Below are 24,955 nucleotides of genomic sequence, written 5' to 3'. Positions count from 1 at the left end.
GTATATAGGTAATCTATTCTAATCTTCATGACTACCCTAGGAGGCAGAACCTTTTGAACACTACAATTTTGTGAAGTAAACCTTAATATTCCAGAAACAATAAATGACCCTAAGGGTATAATGTTATGTCAAGGACAAAATAGGACACTGTGTTATAGTTTATCTTACTTAGCAAATAAAATCTACAGCCAAAGTCTAATGTCAGTTAGAAAGTTAAAGCCATTTATTTATCTAAATTTTTTCATAAAAATATGTATGAAACAACAGTTGAAATGTACTTATACATGAAGGTCATACTGTGTTTCTCTGAAAATCAACATTAACTACCTTCTCAGGTTTCATTTACCTCCTCTGCTCTATATCTGATATACATTTCAATGATATCTCAAAGCAAATAGTGTCTTCTCATTTCCAGTTATAAAGTCTCCTCAACATGAATGCCAAAATATAAGCTAAATAGGAGGAAAAGATAGATATGCCAAAGTGGGTAGACAAAAATCTGACCAAGCATTTCTGCTAGAGCATACTACTAGCTAGTTTGCTCCCCTAAAGACACCATATCCTGACCCATCCTGGAGGATTCACAGCAGTTAGTGAGAACCTCCCTCCCCCTAAGTCCCAGAGCTTCTACTGGGAGTCCAATGAATTCGGCCCCCATCCCCCAAATACCACACCCCTTCTGCTCTGTCCTTTCTGCTGGGACAGACCGCTAGCCAGTCTGCACCCTAGAAGACACCATATCCTGAGCCATCCTAGAAGATCTTCTGCACTCAGTGCAGTTCTGCAACTGACACCACAGCCTGAGGCATCCCAGGAGATCTGCTGCACAGAGCAACTGATCACCAGCTTTTCTGTTACCCTGAAGGCAACACAGTTTGAACGAATGCCAGGAGCTCCTCTGTATACAGCACAACTGGGCAACAGACACCACAGTCTGAAGATCTCCTGGGGGCCCGGAGGCATGCAAGGTAACTGACCCAACAGACTGAAAGCCTCCCAGGAGTTCTGCTGCACACGAGGAAACAGAAACTAAAGTCCATAGGCCCTGCTGGAGAACATCTTCATACAAGACAACAAAATCATAGAAGAAAAATTCCCAACTTAAAGAAAAAGATGGCCATAAAGGTACAAGAAGCTTATAGAACACTAAATATATAAGACCAGAAAAGAAAATCTCCTCATCATATTATAATCAAAACACTAAACACACAGAACAAAGAAAGAATATTAAAAGCTGCATGGGAAAAGGGCCAAGTAACATGCAAAGGTAAACCTGTCAGAATTACACTAACTTCTCAACAGAGACTATAAAGCCAGAAGAGACTGACTGGTCAGAGGTCACACAGACTCTAAGAAAACACAAATGCCAGCCCAATCTACTATCACCAAAACTCTGAATTAACAGAAATGGAGAAAACAAGCAGTATCAATCTACCAATACACCCTACAAAAGATAGTAGAAAACAAAACAAAACAAAACAAAACAAAACTCCAAAACAAGAAAGGTACCTACATCAAAGAAAAGAAAAGACATTAAGCATCTCACAGCAAATCCAAAAGGAAAGAACCACAAGTACACAAAGCCACCTACAAAAGCAAACATAAGGAACCAACAATCATATGTCTTTAATATCTCTCAATATTAATGGACTTCATTCAAGTATAAAAAGTCTTAAGTTAACAGACCGGATATGCAAATAAGATTCAGCACATTTCTGTATGCAAGAAACACACCTCAATAACAAAGACAGAACTATCTCAGAGTAAAATGACAGAAAAACTTCCTCCAAGCAAATGTTCCCAGGAAACAAGCTGGAGTTTCCATCCTAATATCCAATAAAATAGATTTTCAAACAAAAGTTGTCAAGCATGATGAAGAAGGACACTTCATATTCATCAAAGGGAAACTCCACCAAGAGAAAAATCTCAATTCTGAGTATCTATGCCCCAAATGCAAGGGCACCCACATTCATAAAAGAACCATTACTAAAGCTCAAAACACACATTGAATCCCACACAAAAATAGTGGTAGACTTCAATACCCCACTCTTACCAGTGGACATGTTATTCAACCAGAAACTAAATAGAGAGAAACTAAGAGAGATTATGAACCAAGTGGATTTAACAAATATCTACAGAGCATTTTACCCCAAAACAAAAGAATATACCTTCTTCTCAACCTCTCATGGTATTTTCTCCAAAATCTTCCATATCATTCATCATAAAACAAACCTTAACCTATACAAGAAGATCAAAATAATTCCATGCATCATATCAAATCACCATGGCCTAAGGGTGGTGTTCAATAACAACAAAATGAAAGAAAGCCCACATGTGGAAACTGAAAAACTCTCTACTCAATGATAATTTTGTTGGGGAGAAAGAAAGAGAGAGAGAGAGAGAGAGAGAGAGAGAGAGAGAGAGAGAGAGAGAGAGAGAGAGAGAGGAAGGAAGAAAGGAAGGAAGAGGAAGGAAGCAAGGAAGGAAGGAAGGAAGGAAGGAAGGAAGGAAGGAAGGAAGGAAGGAAGGAATTAAATACTTACTGAAATTTAATGAAAATATTGACACATCATACCCAAACTTATGGGACACAATGAAAGCAGTGCTGAGGAAAATTCATAGCACTAAGTGCCCTGGTAAAGAAACTGAAGAAATCTTACACTAGCAACTTAATAGCATACCTGAGAGCTCTAGAATAAAAAGAAGCAAACTTAACCAAAAAAGTAGAATGCAGGAAATAGTGAAACAGAGGGGTGAAATCAATCAAATAGAAACAAAGAGAATAATACAAAGAATCAACAAATCCAGAAGCTGTTTCTTTCAGATACTCAAAAAGATAGATAAACTAGACAAATTAACTAAAAGACCCAAAGGTAGTATCCAAATTAACAAACTCAGAAATGAAAAGAAAGATATAACAACAGAAATGAAGGAAATTTAAAAAATCATCATATCCTACTATAAAAGTCTATGCTCAGCAAAACTGTAAACTCTAGATAAATGGATGTATGTGGTATCTGGCTAGAAAACCATCCATTTATCTAGAGTTTACAGGCCCATATTGCATAAGGAAATAGAAGAAGTGATTAAAAACATCCCAACAAAGAAAAGGCCAGGTCCAGATGGCTTTAGTGCAGAATTCGAGCAAAGCTTCAAAGAAGACCTGATACCAATATTCCTCAAAATACTCCATAAAATAGAAACAGAAGGAACACTACCTAATTCATTCTATGAAGCTACAATTACTCTGATACCTGAACCACACAAAAAAATCAATCAAAAAAGAGAACTTCAGACCAATCTTGCTTATGAATATTGATTAAAAGTACTCAAAATTCACTCACACCAAACCTAAACACACATCAAAAAGATCATTGACTACGATCAAGTAGGGTTCATCCCAGGGATACAAGGTTGTTTCAATATATGAAAATCTATAAATGTGATCCACTATATAAACAAAATATAAGAAAATAATCACATGATAATCTCCTTAGATGCATAAGACAAATTTGACAAGCTACAACACCCCTTCATGTTAAAAGCATTGGAGAGATCAGAAATTCAAGGTCCATATGTAAACATAATAAAAGCAATTTACTTCAAACTAATAGCCAATATCAAATTAAATGGAGAGATATGTTAAGCAATCAGAATAATACTGCAGACAAGACAAGGATGCCCACTCTCCTCATACTTGAAGTTCTAGCTAGAACAGTAAGACAACAAAAAGAGATCAAGGGGATACAAGTTGGCAAAGAAGAAATAGCTGCATCAATATGTACAAATATGATAGTATACGTAAACAACCCCTAAAATTCTACCAGAGAATTTATCCAGCTGGTAAACAATTTCAGCAAAGTGATCAGATATAAAATTAACTGAAATACATCAATAGCCTTCCTTTATACACATGATAAACAGGCTAAGAAAGAAATTAGGGAAACAACTCCCTTCACAATAGCCAAAAATAATATGAAATATCTTGGGGTAACTCTAACCACATAAGTGAAAGAACTATATAATATTAACTTCAAGTCTCTCAAGAAAGAAATCTAAGTACATCTCAGAAAATGGAGAGCTCTCACATGATCATGGATCAGTAAAATTAACATAGTAAAAATGGCCATCCTGTCAAAGGCAATCTATAGATTCAATGTAATCCCCATTAAAATCACAACACAATTCTTCAAAGACATGGAAAAAGCAATTCTCAAATTCATCTTCAAAGGCAAAACAAACAAACAAACAAACAAACAAACAAGAAAAACCAAAAACCAAAAAACCAAAAAACAGAATAGAAAAAGCAATTCTTAGCAATGAAAGAACAGCTGAGGACATTCCCACCCCTGACCTCAAGCTTTACTACAGAGTAATAGTGATAAAAACTGCATGGTATTAGAACAGACACAGACATGTTGTTCAATGGAATAGAATCAAAGACCCAGAGATAAAACCACACACTTACATAAAATTGCTCTTTGACAAAGAAGTCAAAAATAATACAATGGAAAGAAGAAAGCATCTTCAATAAATGGTCCTGGTCTAACTGGCTGTCTGTATGTAGAAAATGAAAATAGAGCCATATTTGTCACCTTGCACAAAGCTTAAGTCCAAGTGAATCAAGGACCTCAACATAAAACCAGATACACAAAATATAATAGGAGAGAAAGTGGGAAAGAGCCTTGAAATCATTGGTGCAGAGGTACATTTCTCAAACAGAATTACAATGTCTGTAAGATCAAAAATTGATAAATGGAACCTCATGAAACTATAAATCTTCTGTAAGGCAATGGACATAGTCAATAAGACAAATTGATAACCTACAGATTAGGAAAAAAAATCTTCACTAACTCCATATCCAATAGGGGAACAACATTGAAAATATACAAAGAACTCAAGAAGCTAACCACAAAAACAAACAAACAAACAAACAAACAAAAAACCAATTCATTCAAAAAATGGGGCATAGAACAAAACTGAGAATTCACAACAAAGGAATCTTGAATGGCTGAGAAGCATCTGAAGAAAGGTTGAAAGTCCTTAGTGATCAGAGAAATGCAAATCAAAACAACTCTGAGATTCCACCTTATACCAGTAAGAATGGCTAAGATCAAAACCTCACGTGACAAACACATGTTGCCAAGGATATGGAGAAAGAGGATCACTCCTCCATTGCTCGTGGAACTACAAAGGTACAACTATCCTGGAAATCAGTCTGGAGTTTACTCAGAAATTTGGAAATAGATCTACCTGAAGACCCAGAAATACATCTCTTGAGAATATACCCAAAAGATGTACCACCATGCCATAGTGACACATCTTCCACTATGTCCATGACATCTTGTTTGTGATGGCCAAAAGCTGGAAACAACCCAGATGTCTTACTACCGAAGAATGGCTACAGAAAATGTCGTTCATTTACCCAATGGAATACTACCCAGCTATTAACAACAAGGATACCCTGAGTTTTGCAGGCAAATGAATGGAACTAGAAAATATCATCCTAAGTGAGGTAACTCAGACCCAGAAGAACATGCATGGTATGTACTCACTAATAAGTGGACATTAGCCAAAACAGCAGCAGCAGCAGCAGCAACAACAACAATAACACAACAAGAAAAAGAAAAACAAAACAACCAAAAATAAACAACAGCAACAAAATATTGTCCACAGAACTTAAAAAGGTAACCAGCTGAAGAGCCCAAGTGAGGATGCCTAAGACCCACTTGGAAAGGAGAAGAAAGCAATCACAAGTGGGAAGGGAGGGAGGGACCTGGGAGGGAAAGTAGGTAGGGTGAGGGAAAAGGACTGAAGCCCTGAGGCCCAGCAGAATGAATGGGAATAGGCAACCTCAGTAGCTAGGAGGTTGTGGGGATCCTCCAGAGTGTACCAGAGATCAGGGAGGTGAAAGAATCTTAGGACTCAAAGGGCGGGGCCTTAGATGCAATGTCTGACAGTAGGAAGAGGTAACTGATAGAGCCTACCTCAAGCAGAAAGACAGAACATCAAGTTAGGGAGAGGGTTGCCATCCCACAGTCAAAAGTTTGACCCATATTTTTCCTGTTGAAAAGGACTGCAGGGATGGAAATGGAGAGGAGCCAGAAGAAAAGATGGTCCAGAAACAGGTCCAATGTGGTATCCATCTCTGGAGGAGGTCCCATAGCCTGACACTATTACTGAGGCTATGGAGCGCTCTCTAGAAGGGATCTATCATGACTGCCCTTCGGAAAACCCAATAAGAAGCTGAAAGAGTCAGATGGAGATATTTGTAACCAACCAATGGCCAGAAGCTGCTGATTGCTGTTGATGAATTAGGGAAAAACTGGAAGAACCTGAATGGGAGGGTGACCCTGTAAGAGAACCAGCAGCCTCAATTAACCTCAACCCCTGAGATCTCTCAAACAATTGACCACCTAAGCAGCATGCACCAGCTAATATGAGGCCCTCAACACACATACAGTAGAGGACTGTTGGGTTGGTTTCAGTCAGAGAGGAGGCAACTAACCCTCAAGAGAGTAGAGGCCGAGGGAGTTTAGAGTTCTTGTGGGGTGAGGAGTGTGTGGTGGGGACATCTTAGTGGAGACTATTGGGTGGGGAGGAGGTATGGGATGTGGAACAGATGGAGGTTGGACATGTTAGGGGGAATAAAATCTGGAGTGTAAATAAATAAATAAATAAATATATGCATGCATACATAAAAGTTTAAATTTAAAAAAGATTCCTTACTAACAGACATACTAATTTTTGCTTGGTTAAATAATTAACTGTTTCAAATAAGTTTAGAGTGTCTCAAGAATATAAAACTGAGTTTCTAGAAACTGGAATTTGTCCATGTATTATTGCTCATGTCATTTGAGATGTCAGTATTCTCATCCTCAAATGGAAAATAATCAGCCACCTCACATATGCTTTCTCAAGCAGACACTTGCAAGCAAAGGAAGAAATACATTGGAACTTTATGATAGAAGACATAATCAGCCTGAAACTGAATAAGCATGACTTAATTGTTATTCTAACATGAAAATCAAACTGCACATATCTATTTTCAATATTATTGCATATTTTAAACATTATTTAATGATTTATTCGTTTTATTTCTGTTTTGTCTGCATATATGTTTGTGTGAAGGTGTCAGACCCCCTGGATCTAGAGTTACATACATGCATACATGTATAATAATGTTTATTTACTCTTTAACTTTCAAATGTCTTGACTTTTGATCTTGAGAAATCATATGTGGGGTGGATTATTTTTTCAATTTGAGGATGAAGGCATGTTAGCAGCACTGTAGCAAATATATATATATATGAATTTGGGTACTATTCCTTAGCCCTCTTATTTAGTTATGGACAGTTTCATATCATATATTTTAATAATATTCTTTCCCCTCCCCCTACCTCTTCCCTGGTCCCCTACATTTCATGTCCTTTTTTTTTTTTCTCTTAAAAAAACAGTAGGCACATACAGATTCCAGAGTCTATTTGATGTTGGCCAATGATCTAGAAAAATATAGTCCCAATCTGGGTTTTGTACACCGCCTTTAACCGTTTAGTTCCCAGATAAACACATACAACTTTTATATTTACAATAAATCTTAATCAGCACAAGAGCTACATAGATATCTATCTTCTATGCTATCATGTCTATTTCCCAGCCAATAATTGCATTATATAATCTGCCATGTTTCATCTGGGCTGACCTTAACTCCAATTTGCCAATTTATATGGCCGTTATTTTAGGACTCACCTAACCCATGGAGGTGTCCTCTCTGTAACATCTTCTCCCCCTCTGACCCCAAATTGAGGAACACTAAACCCCACCTATATCTCTTCTTCCCAGCTTCTTGCTGTTGAAATCTTTATTTACCAATCAGAAATAACTTGGGGGCAAGGTCGCACTGTGTCATTTGGGTCTACATGAGGACTCTCATCTCTAGGGCAATCATACCTTGGGGGACTGCACTTAAAATTACAATACATAACAACAGACATAAAGGAGATGCTAAACAAATAAAGCTTAATTTATTCATAGTGATGACACCATATTCTCAGAGAATATTTTTACCTTGGACTAAAACAATTGGAATGAAAAAAGAAAGGTCTCATGCTCAGTACAGATCAGCCATTTACTTTTCTATCATGTACCATTCTACCATGGTGTAGCTCACTAGTATTTCAGAGGGACGATATGTATATTAGGATTAAAAAGGAACTGTAACTAGTAACCAACAAAAATTAAATACAAAAATGGAGAGAAACAACCTCAGTGTTCTAACATGGCTAACACTTTCATTTTGATTATACTATAATCCATAGCGGATAGCAAAGGCATTGGGAAGTGAGTAGTGAGGGTGTTGTGTTAGAATCGAGGCTCTTATCCAGACAGACCACATCAGGTCAAAGAAGTTCCACGTGGCAGATGTTTATTGTGGGGGAGGAGGGCAAAGATGACAGCGAAGAGGAGCAGGAAGGTGAGAGAGATCAGAGGGGTCTGCCTTTTATTTGGATAGTAACATAGGCACTCACAGGTAAAGGTGGGAGGTGAGCCAAGTGAATTCTGGGAATGTATGGCTGTTTCCATGGCTGCAGATGTGCTGGTCTATTGCCTATATTTAACATCACTGGGTTTGGAGCCGATCTACTGTATTGATACCAACATACCTCCGTTTTTCTTATCATAAAGGGAAGGAAAAATGGGGAGGGGAAGCCAGTGGTGAAAAGGGAATGGGGGATGTCATGTTTCTTAAACTGCTTCCTGCTGTCTAGGTGTGTCATCAGTTTTGGGGTGTAGCTGACTTTCACCATCAGAGTCCACTTGATAAACATCAGGTTCCTCTGTGGACAGAGACTCCTCTGTCGACATCAGCTAGTCCTTCTACCCTGATGATAGGAAAACACTAAGGGGAAGTGGGACCCCAAAACTCCATCAGTTAGATTAAGTGGTCCCAGTGTCCAGGAGGGAGGAGATGGGCCACCCACATACCATGATGGCTACCCGGGGACCCCTGCTAGTGATGGCTGTGGTAGGGTCAAGGGAGCTCTGGGAAAAATGTTGGTCAACAGAAGTTTCACACCTTCTGGGTTTTCAGGGTCCACATTAGTATATTGGAAAAAAAGCCGTTGTGAGGCATTCTAAAAATTGAATTAGTTTTCCTGCTTGTCCTGGACAACCTCTTGGAGTTTTTCAAAATTTACTGGCTTTAAGGCTGCCTTACAGAGGCCAGCCAAGAGGCAGATTATAAATCTATCTCTGGCTAAAATACCACCTGCAAAATTATAATTTCATAGAGGATCATGGTCAGGTACTGCCTTAGATCCGATAGGATATATTCAATCTGTTTGATGAATTTCATTTGCATGGGTTCTTCCCTCTTTTCAAACTCACCTGTTCTTCAGGGAGTAAATTTTTAGTAGGGATCATAGGTACATGTGGAAAGTCAAGCTATAAGACTGAGTAATATACTGGAACTCTTTAATAAAAGCAGAGGAGTTAGAGGTATAGAAACTCAGTATGCTTTCTATTTGAGAAAGGTCACTCAGTGAGAGTGGAGCATGTACTCTGACAAGACCATCCTCCCCAACAACTTCCCTTAGAGAAGGGACTGATGCTGTTGGGTTTGGCTGGAGTCTTTGGTGGTTTGGAGTTTTTTGTTTTTCTGGTTTTGTTTTGTTTTGTTTTGTTTTTTGTCTTTTGTCTTTTTTGTTTTTTGTTTTTTGTTTTTCTGTCTGTAGCAGGAAATGTGGAACTTCATGGTTGGTGTGGGTCTGCCTGACTGTGTAACCTATGTGGCAGAGGATAACTCCACATGGTGGACTGTGGCAGCACAGCTCACATGGTAGAAGTCTGTGAGTCTCCCAGCAGCAGGTGGCAGTATTCTGCAGCAGCAGTGGAAATCCATGTGGTGTGGCTGTAGCAGCAGGTGGCAGTGGATCCAGGTGGTGTTGTCAGTGGTAGTGACCGCAGTCCACACTGCATAATTACACTTGATCATCCACAGTCACACCAGTGGGCAGTGGCAACAGCCACCTGGACTCTGAAGCTCTCCTGGGTAAGGATTCCTGGGTTTTGGCACCAATGTTGTGTTAGAAGTGCAGCTAGCCTACAGCACCCGGTATTCCCAGGCGGTCTCCCATCCAAGTACTAACCAGGCCCGACCCTGCTTAGCTTCTGAGAACAGATGAGATCAGGCGCGTTCAGGGTGGTATGGCCGTAGATATAAGATACAATTTGCTAAACACATTAAGCTCAAGAGAACGAAGACCAAAGTGTGGACACTTTGCCCCTTCTTAGAATAGGAAACAAAACACCCATGGAAGGAGTTACAGAGACAAAATTTGGAAGTGTGACAAAAGGATGGACCATCAAGTGCTTGCCATATCCAGAGATCCATCCCATGATCAGCTTCCAAACGCTGACACCATTGCATACACTAGCAAGATTTTGCTGAAAGGACCCAGATATAGCTGTCTCTTGTGAGACTATGCCAGGGCCTAGCAAACACAGAAGTGGATGCTCACAGTCAGCTATTGAATGGACCACAGGGCCCCCAATGGAGGAACTAGAGAAAGCACCCAAGGAACTAAAGGGAACTGCAACCCTATAGGTGGAACAACAATATGAACTAACCAGTACCCCGGAGCTCTTGACTCTAGCTGCATATGTATCAAAAGATGGCCTAGTCGGCCATCACTGCAAAGAGAGGCCCATTGGACTTGCAAACTTTATATGCCCCAGTACAAGGGAACGCCAGGGCCAAAAAGGGGGAGTGGGTGGGTAGGGGAGTGTGGGGGGGTGGGTATGGGGGACTTTTGGTATAGCATTGGAAATGTAAATGAGCTAAATACCTAATAAAAAATGAAAAAAAAAAAGAAGAAGTGCAGCTAGCATATGAACAGACCATACTGCTAAAGCAGTTCCACTTGGCAGAGGTTTTATTTTGGGGTAGGATGGCAATGGGGTGTGTGTGTGGAGAGAGAGAGAGAGAGAGAGAGAGCAGAGGGATTTGCTTTGTATTTGGATAGTGAGGTAGCCTCACACAGGTTAAGGTAGAAGGTGAGTTAAGTTAATTCTGGGTATTTATGGTGGTTGCCATGTCCACAGATGTGTGGATCTCTGTCATCTCTGTGGGATGTCACTGGGCTTGGAGCTGATCTGCAGTGCCAGTTCTTGATGCCACCAGGGGGGACAATGGGAGTGCCCTACTTCCCATTATCTTTGGGCTCATATCAGATTCTAACATTCTACTTTACAGTCTTACGTTTCTCTGATGGATTCAGTGCACCAACCAGTGAGATAAAGAACCAGCATGCAAGCAAGGCAGATGCAAACATCCTTGGAAAAAGGTAGAAACAATGTTGGTCACTGCAGCCCCTTTCCCAGCGCAGAATTCAGTCTTAGAGCCAGTGAAAGAGAGAACTGGTAACTATGTCAATTGAAAAATCCTAAGGAGAGGGAAAAAAGTGCAATAATTGAAAGGAGGGCAATGCTTTATGTAAATGTTATATTGGACTTAGCTGCAAGTTATTTCCATATTAGGAAGAAGGGGCTAATCACTGCTAACCATTACTCCTATTTCCAATGTTTATTTACTTTATCAACCATAGTGGCTTTATTTTGCTACCATGAATATCAAATATTTTTATTTACTATTTTTTATTACTCCAACAATATGTGTTAGTATATTCTGATCAGATTTTTCAGGAAGAGTGATTTACACACCGAGTTTACAAATAATATAAATAAACACATTCTTTTCAATCACAAGGATGCCACCTTCTTTGTGTCAGTTTTTAAAAAGTAAACTCATATATATATATATAATATATACACACATATATATTGCATTTTTCAATATATACTATTAATTTTAGTTTTACAGATACTAAATGATTCTGATGTAAGTTACATGATTGCCGAGTTTGTACATGATAGACCAAAATAATACAGTTGTACAGGCCTTCAGTCCTTCCTTTCTTCCTTCTATTTTCATTTCGAACCACAAAGAAATAAATTTTTGTTGTGTTAAAAAAAAGAAATTAAAATAGATGCTAGTGACTTTAAGTTTAAACAAGTGGACATTTGTTATTTTTTTTTTTTGGATAATATATTAATCTGTACCAAATTTTGGGTTGCTCATTTTCATTATAATCCTAAGTGTAACCCTATGTGGCCTTCCAGAACCATCAGGCACCTATGTTTCTGCAGTTATGGTTGATTGCATGTACCTTAACTTCATTTGCATAATGATGGCTTTCGCCTGATTGTGAAACTTTAAAAATAGTTCCTATTTTTGTTAAACCTTCAAAAAGCATTTTCCTTAAATATACAACAGGTTTTTATATTCATGGATTCCAAATTTACATGTTAATCTATTTGGTAACTTTTATAAGTTCAACATTAATATTTACGTGCCTTAGGTGTCATGTAGAGAAATAGGGCAGTATCATGTAGGGTGGTAGGCTATGCACAGACAGCCTGGTCCCCATTTGAGTAAAGGTCTGGAACTCCGGAGCCCTGATGAGCAGTGATTTCCACCTGCATATAGTATGGAAGGAGTTTGGCCACACCTCCCCTACAGCCTATCACAGCCCCCCTGCAGAGAGGTATGTGGTAGTAGCTGTACCAAGCCCTCCCAAATGCAAATAAGGTTTCTTCCGACTCTCAGTCCCAGTCAAAGAGAAGTGCCTGCTGCCCCTGAATCATCCCCAAAACTGTATATAAATCCTATCTAGGCAATGAAAATTGTGCGAAAACTACTCCATTGTCTGGGCCTTTTGTCCTAAGAACTGTAACAATTGGGAAGAGATCTGCTCTCCTGAAGCTCTGCCTGAGGCTCTGCCACACTCCCCACTGACTAGTCTGCCTCTCATGGGGCCAAGCCCAACTCAACTCAGTGCAGGGTGGCATGGAATTACAGAGTAACCTGGAAGGCATGAAAGAGATGGAGGTGGAGCCTACCACCTCAGTGGAAGCAGGGAAGAGACTTTTGCTCCCTACTCACACTTGCTTCTCTTCACCAGAACCCTCCAACCAGGACTGACCAGTTTTTCTCAGTTGAAAGCCTCTGTTACTCAGGCCCGCAGCATCAAGAACAAGAAATTGGATGCCTGAGCTTGCACACTGACAGCTGATGTCAAAGCATGCCACACTCTGCTTTTCTGCTCTGGTTCCTGCATTGCACACACATGTCCTTTTCACAGTTTGTTTAAGTGTCATGTATCTCTCATTTGCACGCTAATTTAACTCTTTCCAATGATTCATGCCCAGAATCCTGAAACATGGACCACTGTTTCTAAGAAAAGCTTGTGATATGCTATATGAAGTATTACCCATGTTAGATAAGTTTTGTTCAGACAGGACATGGAATATTCATGGTCAGGAGGACACACATTGACACATTGGTCACACGGTGACATATTGATTGTTTGGTAAACATGCAGTGACTTGTAGGCCTTTAGGAACTTGTATTTCTTCTCAGAGCAGTAGCAAAGTACTGAGTAATGAAGTGTTCTTGGTGACTTGACAAACCCAAACTGTCAGGGATAATGAGAATTCACAGATATCATTGGTAATCAGTACATTTCGTAACAGCTTGAGCCTAGAGCAAAAATCTTTTTAGGAAACAAGAATTATCATTTTAGTATTATAATTTTGTCCAAAGAACAGATATTTGATTATTCTTTTGTGCAATAGCTAAATATATTCCTATCGTTTGATTTATTTAAAATGAAAAAAATCTCAATGAAATTTTGAAAATAAAAAGGATGTTTGAATTATAAGAGAAAAAAGAGCAAACAAAACATGATAGATCGTGTTTGTTTTGAAAATAAATTTATATTTTGGGTACATATGTATTCAAATTAAATGTCTAATTATTTTTCTGTCTATGTAGATAATGAAGACATATTTTGTGTTATTTTTTAATTTTGTTCATGATTTTTTTAATGTGGCCTAGATTCAGTTCCACTCATGATTTTTCTGCTTCAGTCCCACAGTGCTGATATTACTACAGTGTGTATCAGAAAGTCTAATGGGAATTTTTAAAAATAATTTTATAGATTTCCATTTTAATACGGTGTTGTAATTTCATGAGTTTTTAGAAAGTAAAGGTGGTGCACTGTGATACATTTTGTATTTTAGGAAGTTGTTTATTCCAGATTGAAACACTCCCTCTTGGGGAAAATAAGGAGGCACCTAAGACACAGGAAGTTACCAATATGTGCAAGGCTCAGACAGAGCAGAAGGGTGCATTGCACCACATTACAGATGGTTGTGAGCCACCATGTGGTTCAATACCTCTGAAACAGTCAGAGCTCTTAATCACGGAGCCAACTCTCCAACCCAACTTGAACTTTTTAAATTGGCATCTGTCTGTGCATCTATTCATTAGTACAGACCTGGTCATGCACTTCATTTCTATGCACCGCCCTTTGTCTTGTTCCTATAACTTCAATGGTACAGAAACTGAACTCAGTCCTGGGACCTAAATAGTCTCAGTGTCTTCAGTAGCTCTTTGGCTGGGCTTGTAAATGTCCAAAATTATCTGAAGTGACTTCATTTGTATCTCCTGTTATCTATTCCCTCTCTCTTACTGCCTCCATTAAGCCCTCTTACAACTCTTTAAACTCTTTAAATGGCATTGCCTCTTTAAAACTTCCATGGCTATATTGTAACATACACATATAATGACTAAATGACTCACTGTTTGATAGTGACATGTGATTTGAGGGTTAGCCCTAATAATTCAAATCAGAAAAAAAAAGGAAACAGGTGTTTTTCAATGTTCAGCTATCAAGGGTATCTGGAACTACTGTATAAATAGCAACCAACAAAACCAACCTATTTTTGAGTTTGATATTTGTAAGGTTTGTATATCCTTGGGCCAGGGAGTGGCACCATCTGAAGGTGTGGCCTTTTGGAATAGGTGTGACCTGGTTGGAATGGGTGTGTCACTGTGGGTGTGGGTATAAGATCCTCACCCTAGTTGCCTGGAAGTCAGTTTTCCACTAGCAACCTTTGGATGAAGACATAGAACTCTCAGCTCCTCCTGCGCCATGCCTGCCTGGATACTGCCATGCTCTCACCTTGATGATAATGGACTAAACCTCTGAATCTGTAAGCCAGCCACAATTAAATGTTGTTTTTTATAAGACTTGCCTTGGTCATGGTGTCTGTTCACAGCAGTAAAACCTTAACTAAGATAATATTTCATAGATCCTAACATTATGGAAAGACACAAATGTGTATCTATATTTTTGTCAAGTTATACTTGTGTTTGCCAATACTGAATGTCAAAAACCAAAAGAATGCAAAAAGAAAAAAATCACAAATTAAAATAAATTGTATTTACGTTTATATTCATGTTTTAGACAAACCATTTTCTTACAGATACTAGTCTATGTATCTCTTAAGTTACCAGAGGATTTCTAGGTCATTTATAAGTCAATTTTCAGTGACTATTAAGACTTTTGTTTTTCTTCTCCTTTTTAATAGTTTTCAGTTTTATTTTGAGATACACTATTAAATTGATTAGCTATTAAGAATAATGACTAATAGTAAAACTGGATAACTTTAACCTAAAAATTTTCAACAGTAACAAGCCTAGAAATTGGTGTGATAGCATATAAAAATAAGGCGTAAACTAAGTTTGACATATGTTGGTCTATATCTTCACTATTAACCCAAGAAACAAGTAGTTTCAAGCAAAGATATTCTTTTATATAACATTACTATCTTTTTGTGAATTTGTATTTCATTTATAAATCTCTGACTGGTTCAATATGCAGTTTTGATAAAAGCAATAAGTTTAAAGCTTATAGTCTAGAGTTTTAAGCAATACTATGAAGATAACAATTACAGAGTTATCATGTCAATGATACACTTTAAGCAAATTAATTTTTTTACTATGTACTTCTTACATATTTATATGTACATGTGTCTCACTGTATGTCTTAGTATTAATTAAAAATATAAGCTTGCTTTGGTTTTGTGAAGATAATCACAGACTATGACAGAAAAATTAAGAGACAAAATGTCTGGGAAGGGTCAGCATTCTCCTGGGTGTCACATGGCAGGCAAACACTCAGTGTGATTCAGAGCCCAATTAAGTGGAATGAGGAAGTCTTACTTTTATAAAGCTGAAAAATTCCGAATTTTCCTCATCTCTAGTTTCTTCTACTCTTGCAACAGCAGCAAAAAGACTGTGATTCTAGGAATCAAAAAACTAACTAAATAAATAATTGCAATGCACTTTAAGCACACTAGGGGATAAATAATATTTCACAAAAAATGAAATTAAAAAAATAAACATAACTGTTATTTTCTTTAGAGACATGCTATTAAAGGCACCAAAACAACTAATGTGTACATAAAATGAGAAAAGATACAATAGTGGGTTAAGATCAAATAAAATGTTTTCTTTATTCCTTATATTTTAAGCTTTATAAAAAGCTTTTTGTTTTTAATTTCTTTCTTTTTTATTAGATATTTTGGTGTTGTTTTTTTTTTCATTTCCAAATTTTTTTTAATTAGGTATTTTCTTCATTAAATACAAATGTGATCCCAAAAGTCCCCCATACCCTCCCCCACACACACACACTCCCCTACATACCCACTCCCACCTCTTGGCACTGGCATTCCCCTGTATTGAGGCATATAAAGTTTGCAAGACCAAGGGTTCTCTCATCCCAATGATGGCCGACTAGGCCATCTTCTGCTACATATGCAGCTAGAGACATGAGCTCCGGGGGTACTGGTTAGTTGATATTGTTGTTCCACCTATAGGGTTGCAGATCCCATTAGCTCCTTAGGTACTTTCTCTAGCTCCTCCATTGGGGGCCCTGTGTTCCATCCAATAGCTGACTGTGAGCATCAACTTCTGTGTTTGCCAGGCACTGGCATAGCCTCACAAGCGACAGCTATATCAGGGTCCTTTCAGCAAAATCTTGCTGACATATGCAATGGTGTCAGGGTTTGGAGGCTAATTATGGGATGGATCCCCTGGTGTGGCAGTCTCTAGATGGTCCATCCTTTGTCTCAGCTCCAAACTTTGTCTCTGTAACTCCTTCCATGGGTGTTTTGTTCCCAATTCTAAAAAGGGGCAAAGTGTCCAGATTTTGGTCTTCGTTCTTGATGAGTTTCATGTGTTTTGCAACTTGTATCTTGTATCTTCAGTATTCTAAGTTTCTGGGTTACTATCCACTTATCAGTGAGTACACATCATGTGAGTTCTTTTGTGATTGGGTTACCACACTCAGGATGATACCCTCCAGGTCCATCCATTTGCCTAGAGTTTCATAAATTTATTCTTTTCAATAGCTGAGTAGTACTCCATTGTGTAAATGTACCACATTTTCTGTATCCATTCCTCTGTTGAGGGACATCTGGGGTCTTTCCAGCTTCTGGCTATTATAAATAAGGGTGCTATGAACATAGTGGAGCATGTGTCCTTCTTACCAGTTGGAACATCTTCTGGATATATGCCCAAAAGAGGTATTGCGAGATCCTCCGGTAGTACTATGTCCAATTTTCTGAGGAACTGCCGGACTGATTTCCAGAGTGTTTGTACAAGCTTGCAATCCCATCAGCAATGCAGGAGTGTTCCTCTTTCTCCACATCCTCGCCAGCATCTGCTGTCACCTGAATTTTTTATCTTAACCATTCTGAGTGTTGTGAGTTGGAATCTCAGGGTTGTTTTGATATGCATTTCGCTAATGATTATGGATGCTGAACATTTTTTCATGTGCTTCACAGCTATTCAGTATTCCTCAGGTCAGAATTCTTTGGTTAGCTCTAAGCCCCATTTTTTAATGGGGTTATTTGATTTTCTGGAGTACACCTTCTTGAGTTATTTGTATATAGTGGATATTAGTTCCCTATCTGATTTAGGACTAGTAAAGATCCTTTCCCAATCTGTTGGTGGCCTTTTTGTCTTATTGACAGTGTCTTTTGCCTTACAGAAGCATTGCAATTTTATGAGGTCCCATTTGTCGATTCTCAATCTTACAGCACAAGCCATTGCTCTTCTATTCAGGAATTTTTCCCCTGTGTCCATATCCCCTTTTATAGTTTCCTCCCTGAAAGCCCCCTATACCCTCCCCCTGCCCTGTTCCCCAACCCACCCACTCCAGCTTCCCGGCCCTGTACTGGGGCATAAGAATCTATGCAAGACCAAGCATCTCTCCTCCCATTGATGGCTGACTAAGCCATCCTCTGTTACATATGCAGCAAGAGACACAAGCTCTAGGGTTACTGGTTAGATCATATTGTTCCTCCTATAGGGTTGCAGACCCCTAAAGCTCCTTGGGTACTTTCTCTAGCTCCATCATTGGGGGCCTTGTGTTCCATCCAATAGATGACTGTGAGCATCCACTTCTGTACTTGTCAGGCACTGGCATAGCCTCACAAGAGAGAGCTATATCAGGGTCCTGTCAGCAAAATCTTGTTGGCATATACAATAATGTATGGGTTTGGTGGTTGTTTATGCGATGGATCCCCAGGTGGGGCAGTCTCTGTATAGTCAGTCCTTCCTTCCATCTCAGCTCAGAACTTTGTCTCTGTAACTCCTTCCATGGGTATTTTGTTCCCGATTCTAAGAAGGAATGAGGTATCCACATTTTGGTCATCCTCCTTCTTGAGTTTCATGTGTTTTACAAATTGTATCTTGGGCATTCTAAGTTTCTGGGCTACTATCCACTTATCAGTGAGTACATATCATCTGTGTTCTTTTGTGATTGTGTTACCTCACTCAGGATGATATCATCCAGATCCACATATTTGCCTAAGAATTTTATAAATTCATTGTTTTTTTTATAGTTAAGTAGTACTCCATTGTGTAAATTTACAACATTTTCTGTATCCATTCCTCTGTTGAGGGACATCTGGCTTCTTTCTAGCTTCTAGCTATTTTAAATAAGACTGCTATGAACATAGTGGAGCATGTGTCCTTATTACAAATTATTACAAGTTACAATGAACATCTTATGAATATATGCCTAGGAATGGAATGGCTGGATCTTCCGGTAGTACTATGTCCAATTTTTTTAAGGATCTGTCAAATTGATTTCCAGAGTGGTTGTACCAGTTTGCAATCCCACCAGCAATGGAGGAGTGTTTCTCTTTCTATACATTCTTACCAGCATCTGCTGTCACCTGAATTTTTGATATTACCCATTCTGAGTGGTGTGAGGCAGAATCATAGGGTTGTTTTGATTTGCATTTCCCTGATGATTAAGGATGTTAAAATTTTTTTCAGGTGCTTCTCAGTCACTTAGTATTCATCAGTTTAGAATTCTTTGTTTAGCTCTGTACCCCATTTTTATTAGGGTTATTTGGTTTTCTGGAATCCAGCTACTTGAGTTTCTCTTATAAATTGGATATTAGTTCCCTCTCAGATTTAGGATTGGTAAAGATTTTTTTCTTTTTCTTTATTCCTTTCTCATATAATTATCCTGACCATAGCCTCTCTTCTTTCTCCTCCTCTAAGTCTTATCCTCCCTATCACCTTCTTTCTCCCCTAAATCCACTACTTTTCTGCATACAAATGCAGGCCTCCCAGAGTTATCAACTAAAAACAGCATAGTGTGATATAATAAATCTACACACATTCTCTCATTTCCAGGCAGAATAAAGCAACCAAATAGGAGAAAAAGGGGCACTCAGACAGGCAAAAGAGTTAGGGATAACCCCAATCAGTCCAACCCAACAATAACAACAAGAAACAATTCAAGATGAACAACCATAGTATGTGTGTAGAGGACCTAGCATAGAACCATGTAGGCTCTGTGATTGTCTTTCCAGTCTCTGTGAGCTGCGATGATCTCTGCTTAAGTTGATTATTTAGGCTGTGTTCTTCTGTGTCCTTCACCTCTCTGGATTCTATAATCCATTTACCTACTCCTCAACAGTGTTCCCTGAGCCAATATAAATCACAAGTGAGATAAAGATGTGAGGTCTATGATAAAGAGGGAGGGTACATGGATTTCCCTGGGAAAGGGAAAAAGAAAACAAATTGTGGTTATACTAGGAGTGCGTCAGGATGGGACCAGGAGAGATCAGGTATAGGAGGGATGGACAAAAAGAAAGATTGCAGTGAAAGACAATTGCAATATATGGGTATTTAGGAGGCAGTATAGACAACCAGTGCTGTGGAAACTGCCTGTAATCTATTAAGGCGATCCCAGCAAGGCCGCCTAGTAACAGAGGATATAGACCCTGAACTGGCCATCTTCTGTAACCATGTTAAGTTTCCACTGGTGAAAGTTGGATGCCAACTGCCAACTCAGTCACAAAATCTTGTACCTACTACCTGTACTGCCTGCAGGTTGTGATAGGGCAATGGTGGCCCAGAGCTTATGGGAGTGGCCAACTATTAAATGGTCTAACTTGAGGCACAAGCCAAAAGTGGGAGCCCATGGCAGACATTGCCTGAATGGCCAGCATCTGCAAGCTACATGGCCCAAAGATCTAGGGTAGAACCACAACTAACAATCAAACAAAAAAGTAGGTCAGTGAAATGATTCCTAATGATATTCTGCTATACTTATAGAATCACTCCTAGCCCAATTGTCATCAAGGAGGCTTCCAAAAGGAGCTGATGAGAACAAATACAGAGACCCACAGCAGAATATTATTTTCAAGATGTGAATATATTAGTAATTATTGTTAAATTTAAAGTCAAGTTAAATATTATTCAAATTTGCCCAAGTAAATCCTTACAGTTTTCAGTCAAGAGCAGTGCTCAGATGTGTTTATGTGGGTAACAAGTGATACTCTAAAGCATTTGTTTTCCTTCTAGTTGACTTGTTATGCATATATTCATGTGGTTTCAATTAAGAACAATCTTCAGTTTACATATCATCATCTCAAACATTTCAAGAGCAAGAAGCCATTGCCTCCCCTTCTGTTCTGCAGGTAGAAGTTTTTAAATAAGAAACACATAAGTCCTTTAAATAAATACAAGAAAAAACAATAAAACAGATGAAAGTATTGTACAAAACAGTAAAAGACCAAAAGTAGAAGTATAAACAATAAAGAAGTCACAAATAGAGGCAACCCTGAACATGGAAAAACTAAGAAAGAGACCAGGAACTAGAGATACAAGCATTACCAACAGAATTTAAGAGATAAAAGAGAGAATCTCAGGCAAAGAAGGTACCATAGAAGATACTGACACAACTGTCAAAGAAAATGCAAAGCATAAAATTCTTCAAACCCAAAATATCCAGGAAATTCAGTACACAATGAAAAGACCAAACCTAAGATTAATTGAAATAGTATAGAGTGAATATTCCTAGCTTATATGACCAGAAGACATCTTCAACAAAATCATGGAAGAAAACTTCCCCAACCTAAAGACAGAGATGGCCATAAATGTACAGGAAGCCTACAGAACACTAAACAGATTAGGCTAGAAAATAAAAATCCTGTCACAGAATAATCAAAATGCTAAATGCATGGAACAAAGGAAGAATATTAAAAGATGTAAGGGGAAAAGGCCAAGTAACATATAAAGGAAGACCTATCAGAATAACAAGAGAGTTCCCAACAGCAACTGTAAAAGAGATCCTGGACAGATGTCATACAGACCTAAAGAAAACACAAAAACCTGGCAAAATTCTCAATCAGTATAGATGGACCAGGACAAAACCAAACTTAACCAATATCTGGCTATTAAACCAGCTCTACAGAGAATTCTATAGGGAAAACTCCAACACAAGGAGGGTACCTATACCAAAGAAAAGACAAGATACAAATCATCTCACAACAAAGCCAAAAAGAAGATAATCACATACACACAATGACACCTACAACAACAAACATAATAGGAAATAACAATCATTTGTCTTTAATATCTCTCAATATTAACAGATTCAATTCCACAATAAAAGGACACAAGCTTACAGACTGAATATGTAAATGGGACCCATCATTTTGCTGAATAAGGGAAACACAACTCAACAAAAGATATTGACAAAAACTCGGAGTAAAAGGCTGGAAAAAAATTCTTCCAAGCAAATGGTCCCAAGAAACAAGCTGAAGTTGCCATCCTAATATCCAATAAAATAAACTTTTAACCAAAAGTTATCAAATGAAATGAGGAAGGACGTTTCATATTCATCACTGGAAAAAATTCAAGAGAAAACCTCAATTCTGAACATCTATGCTGCAAATACAAGGGTGGCCACAGTTGTAAAATAAAGTTTACTAAACCTCAAAACACACATTGAACTTTACACAATAATAGTGGGAGATTTCAACACTCCACTTCCATTAATGGATAGGCCATTGAAACAGAAACCAAACAGAAACAAAGTGAAACTAATAGAGGCTATGAACCAAATGGATTTTACAGGCATATACAGAACCATAAAACAAACTACTACACCTTTTCCTCAGCACCCCATGGTACCTACTTCAAATTTGACCATATAATCAGTCAGAAAACAAGCCTTAACCTATAGAAGAAGATTGAAATAATCCCATGTATCCTATCAGATCACTATAGACTAAGGCTACACTTCAATGACAACAAAAACAACAGAAAACCCACATACCCATTGAAACTGATAATTTGGTTAGGGAAGACAAAAAGGAAGAAATTAAAGATGTCCTGGATTAAAATTGAAATCATGACACATCATACCCAAATTTATCACAATGAAACCAGTGGTAAGAGGAAAATTCATCGCATTATATGTCCTGGTAAAGAAATTGGAGATTTTTTACACTAGCAACTTAACAGCTCACCTGAAATCCCTGGAACAAAATGAAGCAAACACAGCCAAGAGGAGTAGAAAGGAAGAAATAGTCAAAATCAGTGGTGAAATCAACCAAACAACCCAATAAAAAATGGGGTATAAAACTAAATAATTCATACAAGAGGAATATCAAATGACTGAGAAGTACTTAAATAAATGTTCAAAGCACTTAGTGATCAGAGATATGCAAATCAAAACCACATTGAGATTTCACCTTATACCAATCAGAATTTATAAAATAAAAACTCACGTGACAGCATATATTAGCGAGGATGTATAGAAAGAGAAATTCTCATCCATTGCTGGTGAGATTGCAAACTGGAAATCAATCTAAATGCTCCTCAAATAATTGGAAATAAATCTACCTGAAGCCACAGTTATACCCTAACATGCTACAGAAGCACATACTCCATACATGTTCATAGTGGCTGTATTTGTGATAGCCAGAACCTGGAAGCAACCCAGATGTCCCACAATGGAAGAATGGATACAGAAACTGCTTAATTTACACAATGGAATGCTATTCAGCTATTAAGAAGGAGGAACTCATGAGTTTTGCAAGCAATTGGATAGAACTTGAAAATATCATCCTGAGTCAGGTAACCAGACCCAAAAGGACATGCAGTGTATGTACGTACTGATAAGTTGGTATTAGAAAAAAAAAGGGGGGGGAGAAAAGAAAGAAAGAAAAGTAAAAATTACAAAATACCCCAGATACAGTCCACAGACTTAGAATGGTTAACAAGTCGAAGGGCCCAAATGAGGACACCTCAGTCCCACTTGGCAAGAAGAGGAAAGCAATCACAGGAGGGGGGTCAGGGAGAGACTTGGGTGGGAAAGGGGACATGGACGGGGAGTGAAGAACATGATCATGTATCGGGTCAGGGAAAAGGACTAAAGCCCTGAGGGCCAGCAGAAAGATTGGAAACAGGCAACACTGGGAGGTAGGATTGGGGGTACTCTCCAGAATGTGCCAGATACCTAGAAGGTGAGAGACTCTCAGGACTCAATGGGAGTGAACTTTGATGAAATGCCCAAAAGTGTGGAGTAGTAAATCAAGTAGTCTACCTCCAGTAGATATATTGGGCAACGTGTGGAGGGATGGGTTTGCCAATCCATAGTCAAAGTTTCTGACCCAGAATTGTTCTGGTCTAAAATTACTTCAGGAACAAAACTGGAGAAGAGACTGAAGGAAAGGCAGTCTAGTGACTGGCCAAATTTTGGATCCCTCCCATGGGAAGGCACCAAAGCCTGACAGTATTACTGATGTTATGGTGTGTGTACAGACAGTGGCCTAGCCTGGTTTTCCGCTGAGAGGCCCAACCACCATCTGCCTGATATAAGTGGAGATATCTATATCCAACCATTGGACTGAAGTTGGGAATCCCTATGGTTGAATTAGTGAAAGAGTAGAAGAATTGGAAAAGGAGGTCAACCAGCAGTGTCAACTAACCTGGATACCTAGAAACTCCCAGATAATGAGCTTCCAACCAGGAAGCATACATGAGCCGACCCAAGACCCTGGACACATATATAGCAGAGGACTGTGTGGTCTGGACTTAGTGGGAGAAGACATCCCTAGTCTTGGGGGAACTTGAGGACTCAGAGACTGGGGAGGCCTGGTTGTAGGGGAGCATCCTCTTAGAGACAAGGGGGTGGTGCTGGAAGAATGGGATGAGGAACTGTGGGATAGGGCATTGGGAGGGGAGCAACAGCTGAATTGTAAATAAATTTTAAAATAGAAAAACAAACCTTTGCATGTGGGGAGGTCTCTTTCTTTCTTTGTTGCAAATGAATTAGTAATTACTAGGGAGGATTACTCCAAAATTGGGAGGAAATTGGCCCTTCCTTAGGTTTAGGTAGAAGTACTGAAATTGGTAGGCCTAAAACACCAAGAATAAAATAAAATGCTCTCTATATGACAAAAGTTACTTTTCTTAGCTTATTTTTCTGTATATTCACAAACTTATTTCAGAATTTTTATGTATTCAAACCTATCAATTTCTGCTTAGTTATTCCTTTTATGTCATACTTAGGAAATACTTCTCTTTCTTGATAATACAAAATCATTCCATTAGAATACTCTCTAAAATTGTTTATAGATTAAACTTATATTTATGTTAACGATGGAATTTTTACCATATCACTATTCATTGACTAAAATGTCATACATTCAGCTATACAGCTTCTCTACT

The 24,955-nt window shown here is 38.5% G+C and overlaps 1 non-coding gene across 1 annotated transcript; it reads right to left on the bottom strand.

The window, feature by feature from the left end:
• Positions 1 to 10,099: 10,099 nt before the first annotated feature.
• n-R5s194 lies at positions 10,100 to 10,218 on the bottom strand. Its single transcript, XR_003954706.1, has one exon. It is a non-coding gene; the product is annotated as a 5S ribosomal RNA (ribosomal RNA).
• Positions 10,219 to 24,955: the final 14,737 nt, after the last annotated feature.

This window comes from Mus musculus, chromosome 3 (genome assembly GCF_000001635.26).
Source record: "Mus musculus strain C57BL/6J chromosome 3, GRCm38.p6 C57BL/6J".
NCBI classification, from domain to species: domain Eukaryota; kingdom Metazoa; phylum Chordata; class Mammalia; order Rodentia; family Muridae; genus Mus; species Mus musculus.
Note: the sequence above shows the minus strand (reverse complement) of the source record. Positions and strands in the feature narration are given on the sequence as shown.